Genomic DNA, 20,955 nt, shown 5'->3' with positions numbered 1-20,955 from the left:
CTCATCCCTCCTGCAGTTTAGCTCTCCTGGGTTGTTTTATAAAGGAACAGCTGACTCATATTTCCCAAGCAGAAGATACTGGTGAGGAAGGAATATATGACATCATGGATAAACAGAGAAGTCCTTAATTTTTAATGTATATAATAGTGTTGCAGGAAGGGGGACCCCTTCTAGGGCCCAAGAATGGGCTCTTGTCTAACACTTGGAAATGAATTGTCCCAGGAGACACACCTGCTGACAAAGAAAGAGACTTTGTTGGGAAGGGGAGCCTGGGCAGAGAGCAGCAGGGTAAGAGAACCCAGGAGAACTGCTCTGGCACATGGCTCACAGGTTTTATGGTGATAGGGTTAGTTTCCGGGTTGTCTCTGGCCAATCATTCTGACTCAGGGTCCTTCCTCGTGGCACGTGCCTCGCTCAGCCAAGATGGATTCCAGCGAGGAGGATTCTGGGAGGTTGGTAGGACATATGGACTGGCGTTTCCTTTCTCCTTTTGACCTCTCCCTAATTCTTCCGGTTGACGGTAGCTTGTTAGTTCTGCGTTCCTTACCGGGAACTCCTGTTGTAAGATAACTCATGCAAGTGGTTACTATCTTGCCTGGCCAGGGCAAGCAGTTTCGGTCAGTGGTTCCCCTAACAATAGTAGAACATCATAAGTGGGATCTTATTTAAATTGTGTGTGTCTTCCTTAGAGAGCAATTCAGTCGTTCCACGAGTAAGCCAGGTGGCCTGCAGGGAGCTGGGCTATGAAGCTAAGATGAATGCCTACGAGGGGACAGAAGGGGACATGGAATCTCAACACAGTGAGAGTTCTGAGTGGCGAGCACACACGGTGGGGCAGGCAGGGCATGAAATGGTGAGTGCCAATGATGCGCCAGGCATTGTAGTTGGCACTGGGGATTGGGTAGCAAGCAGGACAGAGATTGAGCTGGGATCTAGGTGGGGAGATTAGCATCATAACAGATGTTAACCAGTCACCCCAATGCCAATCCCTGGCCCTGCCATGGGCACACTGCCATGAGGTCCTGCTTCAAGTTTAGTTTCAGGTTTCCTGTAGAATTCCTGTTCTGGAGGGGCCTACTGGTACCCTCCCCCCACCAGCCACTAGCCAGAATAAGATCTGACTTGAGAAAGTGACATTCCCCAAGTAACGTCACTGCGTTAGAGAAATTCCTCTCTTTGAGAGTCAATTCCCTGTGACCAACAGATTAGATGGATGAAGTTTGCGTGAACCATTCTGTTTGGTTTTAGGAGCACACGCGATAGTTTCCTTCTTTGTCCCTCCAAAGAGCTTTCTTGGCCCCTTGCATCTGAATACGTATTAGATCTTGATCCTCCATCCCCCACGCTCCCTAACTGTCCTATTTATAACTTTCAGCTGTTGGCAGGTCTGCAGTGCTGGGCCTTCTGGGAGACATACGCAGAGCAAGATGCCTGTGGGTTGTCTGGGAACACGAGTTGGGGTGATGTAGACACCCAGGCCAGTCTTTTCTTTCAGAATTTATAGGGAAGACTTGGCTTTCGAGAGCCAGGGGTTTTGTGATGGAACAGTCCTGTGCCTGGAGCACAGCGAGGTGGGGTGGGGGGCGCATCCCACTTAGGCCGGAACTGGCTAAAACCAGCTTTTGGACTCACAAATTAGTCAATAACTCTCTAGCAAAAATTAGAAATAGCGGTTTCAGTTACAAGTTGTCTTAGCTACAATAACTTTTTTTTTTTTTTAAACAGAAAGTGAGATGTTTGGGATAAAATTTACATAAGGGTTTTGGGCAGAGAGTGTTTTCTGGACCAAAGATGCAAATGAAGTTGGGTCACTTTGTGGCGTGTAAATGGGTCTGGTGAGAAATGTGCCAGGAGGAGGTTAGTGGAGGTGGAGACTGATGGATGCTTGGGCTGCCTTTAGGTTGAAATCATCCATGCTAGGCCGGCCCCGATAAGTGTAAGTGTAAATAATTCCAGATTGACCTCTGATTTCTTCGCTGGGGTTCGGAAAGCTACACTTCCCCAAGGCTTTACCTGCTCATTGTCAAGGAAATAAACACCATTTGAGAACTTGCTTCCTCATATCTGATTTTCCTCCTTCTGAGAAGCTGCTGGTGAAGTTCTTCTTTTTAACTCTTTCATCCACAATTCTATCCATCAATTCAGTTTGGATCATGAGTCTTTTCCTGTGAATGGAAAGATCCTGCTGGAACATCATCATCATAATTTCTCCAGAGTTTTTTTTTTTTTTTTTAGTTTTATTTTTTAAGTTGCTCTTCCTGGGATTTATGCCAGTTTAGTTTTTTCACTTCACGAAGTCTCAGGTTAAAAAATGTGTTTCCGGGCTTCCCTGGTGGTGCAGTGGTTGAGAATCTGCCTGCCAGTGCAGGGGACACGGGTTCGAGCCCTGGTCTGGGAAGATCCCACATGCCGCGGAGCAACTGGGCCCATGAGCCACAACTACTGAGCCTGCGCGTCTGGAGCCTGTGCTCCGCAACAAGAGAGGCCGCGACAGTGAGAGGCCCACGCACCGCGATGAAGAGTGGCCCCCGCTCGCCGCAACTAGAGAAAGCCCTCGCACAGAAACAAAGACCCAACACAGCCATAAATAAATAAATAAATAAAATTAAAAAAAAAAAAAAGGATCTAGAAGTTCCTTGTGACTTTATAAAAAAAATTTAAAAAAATGTGTTTCCGATGCTCAGTATCTTGGCCTGAGATGGGCCCGTAGGGAGGACTTCTTCACCTAAATTTGTCTCGGGCTTTAACACGTCAAACCCGTTGTAGTCCAAGTCAGCAGAGCTCCAAAGCTCCAGGCTGGGGCAGTGGGGTGTGGAGCGTTGCTAGCTTATCAGATGAGCCCGGGCACTCAGAGCAGCCCTGGCTCACGGATGGACTCAGACAAAGTGACTGAGGTCAAAATATTGTATCCCCAAAGCCATGTCGAGATGCATCTGTGTAAACTGGAAGGGGAGAAGTGGTCCATCTTTGTCTCAGATCATGTGGAGTCCCTGCTGTGAACAAAACAAGCATTAATGGCTGCCTCTTCAGTGTTCTTTGTTCATATGGCTGGTTAAGTTTTCAACCTGGAGAGTTACTTATTTGTTTGTTTGTTTTATTGAAGTATAATTGATTTACAATTTCGGTTAGTTTTAGGTGTGCAGCAAAGTGATTCAGTTTTATATATATATATTATTTTTCAGATTTTTCCCCCTTATAGGGGGAAAATCACAAAATATTAAATATAGTTCCCTGTGCTATACAGTAGGTCCTTGTTGGTTATCTATTTTTGTTCATGTATTTCTTTCTTTTGCTGGTACATATTGACCCCAGAGGGCAGGGTCTGTGTTTTAGGCCAATCCTTAGTCTCCAGGCTGGTGAGGGAGGACTAGTCAGAATCGAGAGATGGTTGTTGAATGACTGAGTGAGTGTATGATGGTTGACTATATTGTCAACTTGACTGGGCTAAGGGATGCCCAGATAGCTGGGAGAACAGTATTTCTGGGTGTGTCTATGAGGGTTTTTCCAGAAGAGAAGCATTAGAATCAGTAGACTGAGTAAAGAAGATCATCCTCACCAGTGCCGGTTGGGCATCTTCCAGTCTGTTGAGGGCTTGAATAGAACAAAAAGGTGGAAGAAGGGCAAATCTGCTCTCCGCTGGAGCTGAAACATCAAACTTCTCCTGCCCTTAGACATTGGTAGTCTTGGTCCTTCTGCCTTTGGGCTCTGACTGGAACTTACACCATCAGCTCCCTGATTCTCAGTCCTTTGAACTTGAGCTGGATTATACCATGGGCTTTCCTGGTTCTTCAGCTTGCAGATAGGCAGATTGTGGGAGTTCTAGCCTCTGTAATTGCACGAGCCAATCCCTATTATCTATCTATCTATTTATCTCTCCATCTATCGATCGGTTCTGTTTCTCTGGAGAGCTCTGACTAGTAGAGAATCAATGATCTGTCCCTGGTCTGTGGAGCCAAGGTTGTTGTTATGCTGTTTATCTCAGTGGGGACTTATCCCAGACCAGGGGGGTCTTGGGTGGACCATAAGAGGATGGGCCAGGCTGCAGGGGGCAAGGAGAACAGAGATGGGTGCTGCCAGGTATGCACTAGGTGATGCCTGCCCTGACTTCTCAGGGCCTCTGTTTCTTCATTTGTAAAAAGAGCTAATAGAAGATGGTTTCACCAAATGCCTGTACAGTGAGTCCTCTAAAGAACTCGCTGGCCATCCAGTTTCTTTTTATATTCCTGTAATGCAGAGGGAGAGAGGGAAATTATCCATTTGTGCCCTGCAGTGTTGTATATGAGGTGGTGGTAATCCAGGCCAGCGACAGCCAGCCCTGCCAGACCTGCCTGCCCTTTCCAGGGCAAGTGTGTAGTCATGCCCTGTCTACTCTGCTGAAATGAAACTTGTAGTTTATATAACCTACCCACCCAGATAACTAAAAAGAATAAGGCTTTCACTGTTACACAAAGGAGAAACAGCAGGAAATATTTATAAGAAAATATTTTGTATTTAATAATGAAGTAGAAGTGTTTAAGTCAATGAATTTTGGTTTTTGAGATGTAAGATAATATTCAACTGAATAATTTTGAAACTTTAACAATATTTGACCTTTTAAAATCAGGGCTAATATATTTATACACATCTGTAGGATTACCATGAACACAATTTCTTTAGATGTGCACCTATTCAGGTGTGTTTATTGGCAATCAGGATACTGTGATACAATAGGTAATAGGATTTTCCGAAATGGTGTACAACTTTTGGCATTTGTTCATAAATGAGGGAAAGAGTCATTTTTTTTTCATAGTAGCTGCATTCCTGGAAAACTATCTGTGTAAAAAAATTTCCTTGTTTTTGTATCTAAAATGGAGTTAGGTTTCAAGCTCAGTTATTATAAGCAGATTTTTCACCTATGTGACTGTCTCTAAGTACATTAGAAAATTGTACAGGACACAGGACACAGGACAGTTCTTTATTGTGCGGAACAGTCCCTGCATTGAGACATCTGGCATCCCTGTTTCCTGGCCACTGAATGCCAGTAGCCCTTGGGCCCTGCCATCATTATGACAATGAAAACCTCCCCACATTTCTAGCAAGTTCCCTATGATGAGTTTCTGCCCTGTTGGTAACATTTGCTCTGGATGGGCATGCAAAGTTTCTAGACAGGATCGATTACGGACTCAGGATCATCTAGAAAAGAAAACAGTAAAATCTTTCAGTGAGGGACAGTAGCTAAAAGGAATAAAAAGCGATAATACTAGGTGTACCACATAGTGATTTGGTATTTTTATACATTATAAAATGATAACCATGATAAGTCTAGTTACCATCTGTCACCATAAAAAGTTATTACAATATTATTGATCATATTCCCTATGTGGTACATTTACATCCCTGTGATTCATTTATTTTGCAACTGGAGAGCTGTACCTCTTAATCTCTCCCACCCATTTCACCGCCCCACCCAACCAGCAACCACCTGTTTGTTCTCTGTATCTCTGAGTCTGTTTCTGTTTTGTTATGTTGGTTCATTTGTTTTGTTTTTTAGATTCCACAGGTTAAGTGAAATCATATGGTATTCGTCTTTCAAATAATGAATACTTTTCTTGATAGCATTTGTATCAATTAAAATGCTTTGGGCTGCAAGTAAAGAAAATTCACCTAGAGCCAGCTTAATCAATAAGGAAATGCACCTGCACATATGGGGGAAATGGAGAGGTACGGAATATTGCCAACTGTGAAATGGTGCCGTGAGTATATTTTCTGGAGCCAGACTAACTGGGTTTGTATTCTAGACTCACAATTTATTAGCTAGTTGTATTGTCTTTGGCAAGTGACCTAACTTTTCTCTGTCTCAGTTCTATCATCTGTAAAACGGGGTAGATTGTACCCACCTCATAGGATTAAATGAGGTAATATAGGTGAAAGTGCAGAACAGGGCTTGGTACTTAGTGTTAGCTGTTATTATTGTCATTAGCATCACAAAAACAATTTGGCTATTTAGACTCACCTTGATTTTCCTATGGTAAGACCCTGAGCAGAGAATCCAACCACACTGTAACCAGACTATAGAAACCAAGAGATAATGCAAGTGTTGTTTTAAACTGTAAGTTTGTGGTATTTTGTTACACAGCAATAGAAAACTAATGCAGCTGGCTTCCTCCTAAGGCTGTTTCCTCCGGTGTTTGTAAGAGGGCTACCAGGAGTAATTGGTGCCAAATACACCTCCAGTGGGAGAAAAAGGGACCACTTCATTATCTGGTTTTCCTTAAGGACAAAGAAAACGTCTCCAAAAGTCCCCAGAAAAATTTCTCTCATATCTCATTAATTGATGGAATTGGGTCAATGTACTTGCTTCTTAATGAATTGATGACGGCGGGACTGGTATTACCACAGTTTGTTACACAATGCCAAGTTTTAAAATGAGACAATTAAAAATACACTTAAATGGAAAAAAATTGGCAGTGAAGAGATAAGATAAAATATTATCAAATACTTAAATCTTTTTGTACATTCCATATTCCCATCTGTGGCCCACTTTCCAAGCATATACACTGAAATCTGGATCCTTGGATTGAATAGAATTTAAGATGTTTAGGGAAGCCCGATCACTGATTGCCTTTGGGAGATGAAAGAAGGCGGGGTGGGGGTGGGCACCCAGGTTCTGGCCTCAGTCTTGTGTATATTGAGTTCTGAGGCACCTATGGGATCTCCAATGTTCAGTGGGCAGTTTGGAAATAGGAATCGTGAGCTTAGCAGTGAATGTCAGTGATGAACTTGGGGGTCCCTTTGGGACTCTCTTCTAAGTGATATTCTCTTTTTCTGTAGAGCTACCAGCAGGTAAGTGTCTGGCTCAATGTCTTTGTGGCCCTTGGGTAAGAGTATGTCCTTCATTTGTAAGGTTGCATGATAGCAGATTTAAAACATCTATCAGAAATTATATGTTTACCCACGATAAAGCCATGCAATAATTCTACAACAGCTAACATTTTCATCTATTTCATACTTGCTCTGATTTTTTTATGAACCAGCATTTTATGTCTCATGAAGAGCAGGTTTTATTTCTAATAGAATAGGACAAAAGTAGGTGTGACTTGCAGACGATTCATGAGGTTGGTGTGAATTGTGTATCTGTCAGGGAGCTGGCAGGGGGCAGATGGCACAAGCCAAAAGGTTATTTGGAAAGCTTTAGTGGAAGGACTATTTAAATGCGAGCAGTGATAAAGGGAACCCACTGGGGAAGGTGAAGCAGCACCCTGGCGCTAGCAGCAGCCGGGAGCTGTCACCACCCAGAGGGCACAGTTACTGGAACTAGAGTTGTAGCTATAGGAGATAACGCAGCCACTACCAACCTGCGGCCCAGCAGGGAGGGTTCTGGGGAGTAAATGCCCTGACCTCTTTTTTTGACCTCTAATCTTCAGAAGGCATCCATCAGAGTGATGCAGTGGGGAAGTGGATCTGGAGGTGCTAATGGGGATTATCCAGCATAAGTTATGTAAAACACACTGTGTGTAATCTCCTTTTTGATTTTGTTTTGACACAGAAAGACATTTATGGTGTGTCCATTCATCCATCCATCCATCCATCCATCCATCCATCCATCCTTCTATCTATTCTGTTTATCTACCTATTTTTTTAAAATAGCAGCTTTATTGAGATATAATTCACATAAAATTACTATGAAATGATCCTTTTGTACCATAAACTTTTCCCTTTTAAAGTGTACAATCCAGTGATTTTTACTATATTTACAGTCTTTATTGATTTTTTAAATGTACATAAGGAAGGTTTTAAAAGTCCTGCTATTTGCCACAAAGTGTGCAGGCAGGTTGGAGAAACGAATAAGCTGAGAGATATAGCACCAAAACGGTGGTCTTCAAGTATTCTGAGCTGAAAGACCGGTTTTCACATTTCCAGTCCTTGGTGGACAGATATGTGGTCACAGTGCACAAGACTTGTCATAGCCTGGGCCATGTGCACCTCCGCGCGTGAGCCCAGTGACGCCCAAACCGGTCTACACGCTGATCGACCAGCCAGATCCCTTGATCTCATGCTTGGATATCATGGCGAGTTCAAATTGCTACACAAGTTCCTAAGTGGTCATTCTCAATTTGTGGACCAGTAAGAACAGGTCTCAGACAGGCATTGGTCTGTGAATCACATTTTAAGTAACACTACACTAGAGGAAACTTCTAGAAAATTAGTACCCTTATAGTTTTCTTCCTGGTTCTCTTTTTTTATACACAGATTCTTTTCTCCTAGGTCTTAGTCACCTCCTGGGCTCAGCCGTGGCCTCTGAGCTTCCCCGCAAAGCCACGTTGCCATCGGGAGGCAAGTCTCAAATGCTGCTGACAGGCGGTTTAGAACTGGAGCTGGCGCTCAGCCATGATCTCACGCCCTGCACAACCACACGTGATCTCAGCTCCAGTTTCCTGATCTCTGTGGATACTCCTGGATGCTCAGACACTCAGCCGTTTGGGGACCAGGGGAAGAAGCAGAGCTGGGAGCTTCCAGGCCCTCAGGCAATATTTAAAGAGAGGTCAGTGGCTAGGTGCGGATAGTTACCCGATGCAAAACTGTAATAATAGCCGAGTACTGGGAAACCTTTATTGAGATGTAGCAGTCAAACCACACAGTTGTTAAGCAACCATAACGATGTCTTAAATAATCAGTTCAGCTGGTCTCTATTTAACATAATAGCTGCCTATTAAACATAAATTAAATACAGAGTTAAATATCTCCAGGACACAAAAACCCCAAAACGACTGCCAAGCCTAGGATGGAGCCTCTGGCTGGAATGAGCTAGGAGAGCGGCCGCCACGTCTGGGTGTGCTCTGGTCTGGATAGAGCAGGAGTCCCGTCGCACTGCCCAGCTGTCTGTGCTCGAAGAAGAAGATTTCCCAGGGTTGGGGTGGGGTGGAGGGACTGGCTTTGCAGTACACTTCAGTCCTGATTATGTTTCATAAGTCTTTTACTTTCATAGACATTCCCGAATATGCCAGAAATATAGAAGTGCCTCCAAGAAGTCTTGTGAGGCCTCTGTGGCCTCGAAAACGCCAGAATGATTGTAAGTTCTGCCCCTTCTCCCCACTCCTACTCCTCTGCCATAGACAGGTCTTTATCCTGTGCTTGGACCACAGTAAGAGATTTCCAGCCCTCAACCTCCTTCCAAACCATTCTCTACCCTGCCATTATTCACCCTCCTTCCCTCCCTTTTTCCCTCCCTCCTTCCCTTCCTTCCCTCCTTCCTTCTTTCCTTCCCTCCTTTCTTCCTTCCTTTCCACCCCCCTCTCTTCTGGAAATCCTTACTTTGCACCTACTATGTGCTAAACACTCTGGTAGCAATACAGTAGCAGCAAAAACAGACCCCTGGGGCTTCTATTTTGGTGGGAGAGGCAGCCATTGATCAGCGTGCTCTTTCTAAGACACAATCTGACCTCAGACTCTTTGGATCTTCTCTCCCCTGATCTCTAAGTCTCCAGGAATAAAGACCCTGTTTATTTCCATGCTCATTTCCTGCATCTTCTACCTTCCTCCCTGCAGGCCAGCCACTAAGTACACCCATTTAGTTATGTTGCTTAGGGCTCCTTCTGGGGACCACCTGCATAGAATTTACCTAGGATTATATTGATAGCTTAGAATGCATATTCCCAGGATCCTCCCCAGATCTACAGAGCTGGAATTGTTTTGTTGGTTGGGCTGGAGAATCAGCCTTTAATTCTCTTTAAAATTTATTTATTTGTTTTTAAAATTTTTATGGAATATAGTTGATATACAATGTTGTGTTAGTTTCTGCTGTACAGCAAAGTGAATCAGTTATACATATACATATATCAACTCTTTTTTTAGCTTCTTTCCCCATATAGGTCATTACAGAGTATTGAGTAGAGTTCCCTGTGCTATACAGTAGGTCTTTATTAGTTATCTATTTTATATATAGTAGTGTGTATATGTCATTCCCAATCTCCCAATTTATCCCTCCCCCACTTACCCTCTGGTAACCATAAGTTTGTTTTTTACATCTGTGACTCTATTTCTGTTTTGTAGATAAGTTCATTGGTACCCTTTTTTTAGATTCCGCATATAATGGGTTGAAGACCATTAATGTTTTATCAGGCTCCCCAGGCAACTTTGCTGCATGCCAAGACCAGTAAGTCACCACTGGTCAGCCTTTTCCCAGTTTTTGCTGCATCCAGGCCTTTGCTGCCAGCCTCCCTTGCCCTGGATAGGCCCTCAATCCTGTAGATCTGCCTGGGGACTCCCATCTGTCAAGGCTCAACTCAGTGTCTCAACCTCTATGTCTTTTTCTGACCCTCCCCCATAGCTGAGTTGTTGGCTCCCTCCTAGGGTCCCGCCTCTCTTTGCCAATGCACATACCCACAGAGATGGCTGGCAAAGGCCTAATCAGTTCAGAGCTCTGTTGATATAGCTGTGCCCTCTGGAACAGAGTCCCCGCAGGCCAGCTCCTCTGCATAGCTCAGTCCCTGGATGGCTCACTGCTAGCTGGCCCCAGCTCCCAGTGGAGGAATGCAAGAACTGCAGTGTATAGTGATCAAGAGAAAAGGTTCAAGTCCTGGCCCCTTCACTCTCTGGCTCTGTAGCATTGTGCACGTAACCTCTCGGAACCTGTTTGCCCAAGTATAAATGGGGATGTCGACTGAAAAAAATGACAACCTAAAAGTTGAGTTACGTTTTATTTGGTGGACAGAACTGAGGACTTAAGCCCAGGGCACAGCATCTCAGATAGCTCTGAGAGACTGCTCCGAAGAGGTAAGGGGGGGAAGCAGGACATATAGGAGTTCTTGCAACAAAGACCAGGTAGTTGGAACATCAAAGGATTCTAATTAAAGAAAACCAGATATCTCAAGTTAAAGAATTTAGCGCTTTTCTATGTATGGGAAGATGCAAGAGTCTGGGCTCACTGAAATCATTCCTTTGATAGCACCGGAGCTATCTGGGCCAGTGTCCTGTGCTTTCTCATCCTGAGTCTCCTCAGGGTGCACTGCTGGGGTGGTGGTGGCTGCAGCGGCTGATAGTTTGGTGGCAGGATTTCTGTTTCCATCCCGAGTTCCCTCAGGGCTCACCACTGCGGGCTGCTGTAGTGGCTGATGGCTGCAATATCCTTGGTTTACTAATATGGCAGGCAGCATTCTTAGTCCACGGGGATAATACACCTGACTTGTGGGGTTGTCTCGAGGAATGAAGAATAAAAACATGTAATAATTCTCCAGACCAATGCTTTCACATTTGAATGTGCCCAGGAACCAGCTGGCTGCCTTGTTGAAATGCATGTTCTGATTCAGCAGGTCTGGGTGGCGCCTGTGGTCCTGCATCTCTAGCCAGTTCCCAGGTCATCCAGTGGTGCTGCTCTGGGACCCCACTTTGAGTAGCAGTGGCTCCAAAGGTTGGTTATGAGTAGTGTTATTGACATTAAAACCAGCGTGCATATGAAAAATCCCAGGGAAGCTTTTCATTAAAGCACAAAGAACTTCAGTTTGGAAAGGGAAACCCTAGGGGTGTCTGCTACCAGTCAGTGTAGAGGCCAGAAAGTGGCTCCCACGACCTGTCAGTTATGCACCCCCAGATGTGATACAGTCTTGTTCTCCCCTCTACCCCGGCGGAAGTGGATGGACGGCTGTGAACACAGGGACGGGCACTGGCTTTTCCCTGGGCGGTGGCGCAGGGGTACAGGGCTCAGAGCCTGACCTTGCCCCGCCTCTGCCAGGAGCGCGCATGCGCAGAAACTTTGTATTTAATGCGTCTAAATGCTATGGGAGATATATTTGGGGCGCTTTGCATCACTTACATCTGCATTTTCTTACTGCCACTCTTCATTCTACCACCCGACCCCCAACACCACAGAAAGAGCTCTTGCTAAGAACGTTAATTACCTTCTGTCACTGCAAATACCGGATATTCTCTGTCCTCTTTCTTGACCTCTCATCAGTGTTGAACAATGACGATCACTCCCTCCTTCTTGAAGCACTCTCTTTCTCTGACTATCCTGAGTGCCACTCTCCTGATTTCGCAGGATTGCAGGATTGCCTTTTGCTATTGGCGTTAAATGTCGGAACTCCTTAAGAACTGAATCTTAGGCTCTCTCTCCTCTCCTTCTGTCTTTATCCTGGGGAAGTCTCATTCACCCCAATTGTAAGTCTTAAGTCGGTAAGTCATGTAAGTCTGGTACCACTTAGATGAGAATGGCACAGTCATTTATTTGTATGTCAACTCCACAGAACTTCTGAGCAATTGCCAACCCCCTCTTAGAGCTCTCAAAGGCTCCTCAAGATCAGAACGTCCAAAACCACACTTGTGATCTCTCTTGCTTCAATCTGTCAATTTCCAGGTTTCCCAAATCAGTGACTGACCCCAGTTTATAGTGGGAACACCTAAATATCATCCTCAACACTCCCCTTTCTCTCACTGCCCACATTTTATGCATGCACAAGTCTTTTTGATTTGACGTCTTAGAGTTTCTCTCAAAATCTGTCCACTTTTCTTTATCCCCATCACCACCACATCTCTAGGGCTGTGATTGTTATTTTGGTTTTGAGCATCACCTGTCTTTTCCTCTACTGGAGGAGACCGGGAAAGCCAAGTATCCCACAAAGTCGAGGACAAGCAATGGATTTCATCTCTTTTCTCTAAGGATAGTTTCGTTCAATATGGTGGGAAACAATTCTTGTGGGATGGCTTGGACCACTGATGCAGGATGGCTTGGACCAAATTAGTCCAGGCTTGGTTTTCTCTTGTGAGGTGGGATTGGAGTTCATCTCTTTCCGCCTACCAGAAAACTCTTCCTAAGGGTGTTGGCACTGCTGTTTCACGTGGATGACCTGACTGATAAGGATAGGAGCGAGAAATTGTATCAGTGTATGTGGTACAATCAATTTTGCTTTCCACATTTTAAGAGTGAATTCATTTGCTCTTCATAATAGTCTGGACACATGTTTTCTTTGTTCATCCATTTACTCATTTGTCTGGGAGGATCTGTTTTGGGGAGTAATTTTTGCTTTATTGAGGAGACAGTGTAATCCATAATGAGAAATTTTCCATCTTCATGCTTCTGTTGAGGACTGTGTGAGTGTAAGAAGCGTGGTGATGAAGAATGGCAGAGCCTGTCCTGGTCCTCGACTTTGCCCCTTGCCTGAAGGGCTCCCTGGGAGCAGGTGTCATAGCCCCCAACTCAACTTTGTGAGCTGAAACCTTGGTTTTTAGATTTGTTTGTTTGTTTGTTTATTTATAGAATTTTGTTATAAATCTAGATCCAAAGCACAAGTTTTAATCCTTAGTTTTCTTTTATTTAGCTGGAAGTCAATGTACAGTCTTTGCATTCAGACTACTTGGTTTCAAATTCTAGGTAAGCCTCTTACTTACTAGCTGTGCATTCTGGGGCACATGACTTACCTTTTCTTTGCTGTGGTCTCCTCAAGTGTAAATTGGGGATCATAATAATACCTCACCGTTAGTGTAGTGAGGATTAAACAGGATGGTGTGTGCTGTAGAGCACTTAGCCCAAGACCTTGTTTTTGGTGGCTATCTTTTTCTTTTCTTTTTTTTTTTTTGACATCACTATCTTTGTTTTTTTCCAGTTTGTTCTTTCTCATCATCTTTTCTTGGCATACTGTTTCTATCTATGCCTCAAACATGGGCTTTCCTGAAGGTTCTATCCTTAATCTGTTTCTTTTTTTTCTTACTCAACACATATTTTGGAGGGTGATTTAATTTAATCTTGTGGTGTCAACTCTCCTTTCTTTGGTTATGACCCCAAGATCTGGGCCCCCAGCCCAGCCCCTTTACTGCAAAGCTCAGACCACATTGCTAGAGACCTGCTTGGTGTTTCCATGTGGATGTCTCTTGGGCACTTTTGAGTCTGAGCCCACCTTTCTGTCCCACCTCCTCTCCTTGACAACAGCAACTCAGCCTTCTCTTCCCCCCTTGGTGTCTAGAGTCTAGCTCCTTAACATCCTGGACATTGCCTTTGAACATGTGTCAGGCTCTCTTAATAATAATGATAATATTACTATATGACTTCAATAACTTTTAAAAAAGTAAATCAGATAATAAAACTCTTATTCTTAAAACATGGTAATGCCTTTTAAATGCAAAAATGACTATGTCCTTTTGTCCAACTTGGCTACAAGTTAGAAGTTCCCAAGACCCCCTCCTCAGGTTCTATAAGTTGTTCACAGAACTCAGGAAAGCAGTTTACTTACTAGATTCCCAGTTTATTATGAAAGGATACAACTCAGGAACAGCTAGATGGAAGAGATGCACAGGGCAAGGTATAGGGAAAGAGTACAGGCTTCCATGCCCTCTCCAGGTGTACCACTCTCTCAGCACCTCCATGTGTTCAGCAGTCTAGACTCCAAAATCCTTAGGTTAGGGGTTTTTTTTTTAATTTTTAAAAAATTTTTATTTTTTGGAGGCTTCATTATGTAGGCATGATTGATTGAATCATTGGCCATTAGTGATTAACTCCACCTCCAGCCCCTCTCCTCTCCTAGGAGGTCAGGGGTGGGGCTGAAAGTTCTAACCCTCTAATCTTGTGGTTGGTTCCCCTGGCAACCAGGCCCCATCCCAGGGGTCACCCCATTAGCATGAACTCAGATGTGGTTGAGAGGGGCTTATTATGAGTAACAATAGACGCCTCTCTTTCCCCTATCACTCAGAAATTCTAAGGGTTTTAGGAGCTCTGTCCAGGAATTGGGGATGAAAGCCAAATATATAATACGCACCATATCACGGTATCACATCTTTTCTTTACATGTAAAATGAAATAAAACTCTTCACTGTGGCCAACTGTGTGGTCTTTATTCTATCGTCTTCCATTGGCTGAGTGTTGATAGACTCTACTGTTGATCCAGCCCAAGTGAAATAAGCACGATTTGGAGAAATGACTCTTTTCTCCAAAGAATAATGCTTTTCTGCCAAAAGCAGAGCTTGGAAATTGCTCACAACTTAGTACAGGACAAGAAATTACCGGCAATCAGAAATCAAGGTTAATTTTGAAAATGGACAGAAGAGGAGATAAATAGAACCATGAATAATGCCAGCATATCTCATAGCTTGTTGTTTACACATCTGAAGAGTGAGGGGGATTCCCACAATTTCAGCTAATTGCCCTAATCCCTGACCTGAGAGTTAGCAGGGTCTGAATTTCATCTTGGCTTTCCCTTGAACAAGTCACTTTTTTTCTCCGAACCTCAGTTTATCCCCCTTTATAATGAGGGGGATTGGACTAGATCACTGGTGCTTCTAGGGAACATTCTGAAAATTTGTGGGAACATTTCTGATTGTCACAAGGATGGGGCTGGGTTCTACGGGCATTTGGTGGGGGGAGACCAGAGAGTGACGGTATCCTGCACTGCACAAGGCATCCTGAGTCATGTCCCACCAAATTTTCTCTTCTTCACCTAGGTAAAAAACTTGTTTGTAATCACCTGGGCCTTGAACTCAACTCTGTTGTACATATACACTCAAGCTATTGTTTCATGGTTATGCTGAATTTTCTAGAAAGGCAAGTAACATGTAAATGGAAGAAATCACGTACTTTCTCTTGTTCGTAGCTCTGCAAAGAGTTGTTCACCATTGTGAAAAATCATGCCACTGATGACAGCATCATTCCTAGTGTCTGAGGTGCCAATACTGCTCTAACGCTGCACTTGTAGGCAATGAGTTCTTGGTGATTCTATACTGATTGTTAATGTATTTATTTAGCTCTTATTTCAAAATGTCAGCTAGAAAGAATAAACGTGGATAATATATCAAAGCTAGATATAAGCTTCTGATTTATTCATTATGTCTTCTATCTGTTCACAAATACTTGAATGTTGAAATTCATCTTATTTTCTTATAAATTGCTTTATTTCTCATTGTTTATGGTATAGGGCATTATATTTATTTTTAAAGTTAAGTACTTAGGTAGGCTATACATCTGTAATTCCGTTAAGACTAGCAAAGGGGATATTGCAAAATATGTGCTATAAAAATAGGATCTTGGGTTTAATAGGATTAGGACTCTTTGGACTGGGTACTTTTCAGTTTTAATAATTTAGGAAAATGAAATGACATCAAATAAAACAAAAAGGTCAGCCAGAACTCCTAACAAAAAGAATGAACAGCACAGTAACCGAAGAGACTGAATATGCCCTTCATAGGGGCAGGTCTCCCCTACCTGCCCCATTCAAACAAATGCCAATTATATAACCCTCCATGTCTTCATCTCCACTGGGAGTTGAGTCCACCCTCATAATCTTCCCTGGCAACTGTTGCTAGGAAGATGCTGCCTCTCGAGCTGACCTTCCAAAGATTTGAGATCACAGCTGGTTGTTTCCCAGCTGCTGATGAGGAGGTCAGATTTGCCCAGCCAGAGAGATGGAGAAACATGCAAACAGCACAAATAGCAACAACACATATAGGATGCCAGGGACGATATATAAGACTTGGTGATCAGGAGATGTTTGATTATTGCTTTCCACTCCTGGAGGTTTGGGAGGAATAAAAAAGACCATTACTAATCTCTGCATTGCATTTTCTTGTTATAACAGTGATGGAGACACTGCCAAGGAACTTACTATTTTGACCCCTTTCATTAAACCTGTTGGCAGAGCTCATGGCTTTCAGGCAGGCAGTGTCCACGTTTCACTGCTTCAGCTTTGGCTGTTCTGTTCTTTTGATATTGCTGAATAGTGATAATGATTATGATAATGATAATGATAGCTACCATTCGTTGATACTTGCTTTGTTCCTGGCATCGTCCTAAGTGCTTTTCATGAATTGCCTCATTTAATCCCCACGGCAACCCTATGAGGGAGATATCACAAACTCCCCTATTGTACTAATGAAGAAACTGAGCAGAGAGAGATTAAATCTCTTGTCTAGTCCCACTTAGCCAGTGTGCACCAGAGTAGGATTTGATCTTGAGTCTGAGTGGCCCCTAAGCCCTCCACTCGTACCTCCTTTGTGTGCTATGTTTTATCCACTGATTTTGATCATTTGCTTTTGTCCTGGCAGTGGCAGTGCATGCAGTAAGATCCATCCATCCATCCATCCATCCATTCTTCACCACATGTGACCCAAACATGTGCTTGCTGCCAAGCTCACTGGGAACTTGGGTGAGTGAGACCCATGCCCTTTCCCAAGGAGCTGAGGGTCCAGTTCTGTGCAGAATTGAGCTTTCACTGTTTGAACCTGTTGGGTCTATGAAGGTGGGTCTATGGGGTGTGGGGAGTACCTGGGTGCACTCCACAGACTGTGGCGAGATGTTTGGCCACACAGGTGCTCCTGAGACACTGGTTGATTTTTTTTATCTTCCATCCTCAACTAGGGCTGCCATCCTAGGATGTTGACAGGCTTAAGGAAAGGGGCCAAAATAGCAAGTTCCCTGGTAGTGCCTCCATCACTATTAAAGCAAGAAAGTGCAATGCAGAGATTTGCAATGGTTTTGTTTTTTGTTTTTTTTTCCTCCCAAACCTCCAGGAATGGAAGGCAATAATCAAACCTCTCCTGATCACCATGTCTTGTATATCATCCCTGGCATCCTATGTCAAGGGGCAGAACAAAAGTCACGCTGACAAAAGTCAGCAGCCAACATTGGGGTCAAGCATTGCACTTCGTCTCATTTAATCTGCAGAACGATGTGGACTTGGCAGAATAGGCTCAGGAGGAAGATCACTGTTCCAGAGGGTCAGACTGTCAGGAGCACCTACCTCTGCAGTACCTGCTGTCCCCTCTTTACACTCTGCTAGGGTTCAGCTAGGCCTTCAACCCAGGCTGCCGGTTCTTCTTTCCTTCTTCCTTCTTCCCTCCCTCTCTCTCTCTCTGTCTCTTTCTTTCTTTCTTTCTTGTTAATTGAGATAGAATTCATATACCATAAAATTGCCCTTTTAATGGCTACAATTCATTGGTTTTAGTATATTCCCAAGACAGTGTAAACATCATTACCATCTAATTCCAGAATATTTTCATCACCCCATAAAGTAACCTCATCCCCATTAGCAGTCACTCTCCATTCCCTCACCTCCAGCTCCTGCCAACCACAAATTCTTCTGTTACTATTGGTTTTTCTACTCTCGACATTTCATATAAATGAATTACACAGGATGTGACCTTTTGTGTCTGACATCTTTCAGTTAGAATTTTTTTTTTTTTTTAAGTTTTTAAAATTAATTTATTTACTTTTGGCTGTGTTGGGTCTTCGTTTCTGTGCGAGGGCTTCCTCTAGTTGTGGCAAGCGGGGGCCACTCTTCATCGTGGTGCGCGGGCCTCTCACTGTCACGGCCTCTCTTGTTGCGGAACACAGGCTCCAGACGCGCAGGCTCAGTAGTTGTGGCTCACGGGCCTAGTTGCTCCGCGGCATGTGAGGTCTTCCCAGACCAGGGCTCGAACCCGTGTTCCCTGCATTAGCAGGCAGATTCTCAACCACTGCACCACCAGGGAAGCCCCTGTTAGAATATTTTTAAGGTTCATCCTGTTGTATCATGTATCAGTACTTCATTCTCTTTTCATTGCCAAATGATATTCCTTCAGATGGAGATATATATATATATATATGTATATGTATATATATATATATATATATATATATACACACACACACACCACATTTTGTTTATCTGTTCATCAGTTGATGGACATTTGGGTTGTTTTCTCTTTTTGGCTATTGTGAAGAATGCTGCTCTGAACATTTGTGAACAAATTCTTGTGTGAACATATGGTTTCAGTTCTCTTGGTTATATACCTAAGAATGGGATTGCTGTGTCATATGGTAACTCTATGTTTAAGTTTTTGAGGTACTGCCAAACTTTTTTCCAAAGTGGCCATGCCATTTTATATTCCCAACAGCAGTGAATGAGGGTTCCAAAGTTCCCACATTCTCTTTAATACTTGCTATTGCCCATCTTTTTGATTATTGCCATCCTAACGGGTATGAAGTGGTATCTCATTGTGGTTTTGTTTTCCATTTACCTAATGGCTAGTGATGTTGAGCATCTTTTCATGTGATCACTTAGGCTGCTGCCTCTGACTTCCACTTGTTTCTGTTCAAGAGGCTTTGGGTCTAATAGAAGAGAAGTCGAAAACTCAGGTGGTTGTGGTAGAACCTCTGCCTGCAGACAGGAAACTACTTGATTAGACTAACCAGAGGGCAATGAGTCAGGTGCTGGGAGATGCCTTTCTAGGTCTTCACTGAAGGTGCCCATGGGACAGCTCCAGTGACTTCAGGCTTCCCTTTGCCCACAGGCCCAGCGCTAGAGGGTAATGCTCCGTCAACTTCCCCATCGGGGTCTCTGTCTCCACTTATACCCACACTGGACCCAGAGAAGAGCCACAAGCCAGGCTGGCTCTTTGGATTGAGCAGGGCTGAGCTGCCCATCCCTGTGGCCCAGGCAGTGGTGCTTGTGTTTCTTTCTCTCTTTTTTCCTTTGTATGGACATTAATAACTTCAAAAATTTTTTATTTTAAAATTTATATATAGTACAATTCACTTTTTTGGTGTATTGCTTTATGAATTTTAAACAATACCACAATGAAGATCAAGAATGGTTCTATCAACACCCCAAAATATCCTTCATGCTGCCCCTTTGTAGCCAGTGCCTGCTCCCTACACCCGGCACCTGGCAACCATTTCTCTGTCCCTATAATTTTGCCTTTTCCACAGTATAATATAAATGGTGTTCTACAATATGTAAACTTTTGGATCTATTTTTACTTAGAAAATACATTTGAAATTCATCCATGTTGTTGTATTTTTCAAGAGTTCCATTCCTTTTTATTGCTGAGAAGTAGTTTATTGTAAGGATGTACCACACTTTGCTGGTCCATTCTCCAGGGAAAGGACATTTGGGTTGTTTCTAGTTTTGGGTGAGTACAAATAAAGCTGCTATAAACATTCAGGTATAGGTTTTTCTGTGAACATAGGTTTTTACTTCACTTGGGTAAATATCTGGGAGCAAGATTGTTGGGTCATATGGTAAATATGTTTAAATTTATAAGAAACCTTTCCAAAATGACTGTACCATTTTGCATTCCCACCAACAGTGTATGAGAATTCCGGTGGCTTCTTTTACTTCCCAATACTTGGTATTGTCAGTTTTAAATTTTAAAAAATTTAATTTAAGCCATCCTAATAGGTAAGAGATGGTATCTGTGGTTTTAATTTGCATTTCCCTAATGGCTAATGATGTTGGCTATCTTTTCATATGCTTATTTGCTATCCATAAGTCTTCTTCAGTGAAGTGTCGGTTTAAATTTTTTGCTCATTAAAAAAGTTGCACTGTTTATTTTCTTATTATCGAGTTTTGAGAGTGTTAAAAATATATATATATATTCTGGATAGGAGTCAGATATGCGATCTGCAAATATTTTCTCCCAGTCTGTGGCTTTGGAGTGACATGTGTTATTTCCACTTGAGACCCATTGGCTAGAATTAGTCATGTGGTCCCATGCAATCCCCAGGGGGCCAAGAAATGCAGTTCTACCCAGTGGCTGGAAAGACAGAGAGCTGGAGATATCTGGTGAAAGCAGGGATGACCATTCCACACACTGCTCTTACTGTTGCAGAGTCTGCTTAACAATAGTTCATGAACATTCTTCCATGTTAGCCAGCATTCCTTTATAGTATAGGGGCCAGCAAATGCAGACAATGGCCAGTTTTGGTCTGTTTATCTTCAGCCTGAAAACTAAGTGTGCTTGTTACAGATGAATATTTGAAATCAATTTGATGATAAGGAAAACTGTCTTTGAACCCCAATTCAGCAAATGTTATTAGTCCAAAAAGAATTAGATTATTCTCACTCATTGGCCTGTATTACAAAAAAAAAAATTCAATCATTAATTCATTTTGAATTTCTCAATAAAAAATTTGTGGAAATTTGTGTTCTCTCATTATTATGAGTACTACGCAATATCCTTGATTTTTGCCTCTTGGCCCACAAAGCCTAAAATATTTACCCTCTGGCACTTGATAGAAAA

General features: G+C 43.1%; 1 long non-coding RNA gene across 8 annotated transcripts in view; it reads left to right on the top strand.

Annotated features, from left to right (window-relative positions):
* Positions 1-20,955, top strand: part of LOC309654683 — a 218,631-nt gene that overhangs the window by 63,845 nt on the left and 133,831 nt on the right. For 5 of the 8 annotated variants that reach the window (XR_014260402.1, XR_014260406.1, XR_014260407.1 and 2 more), the window contains exon 1: positions 5,250-9,049. This is a non-coding gene — a long non-coding RNA (uncharacterized lncRNA). Of the gene's footprint in view, positions 1-5,249; positions 9,050-20,955 lie in introns of those variants that run through there. The other 3 variants (XR_014260405.1, XR_014260403.1, XR_014260404.1) reach the window with 3 other exon arrangements.

This window comes from Balaenoptera physalus (assembly GCF_965194825.1).
Source record: "Balaenoptera physalus genome assembly, chromosome: 2".
Classification (NCBI taxonomy): Eukaryota; Metazoa; Chordata; class Mammalia; order Artiodactyla; family Balaenopteridae; genus Balaenoptera; species Balaenoptera physalus.
The sequence above is the reverse complement of the archived record's forward strand: the minus strand, read 5'-3'. Positions and strand labels throughout refer to the sequence as shown.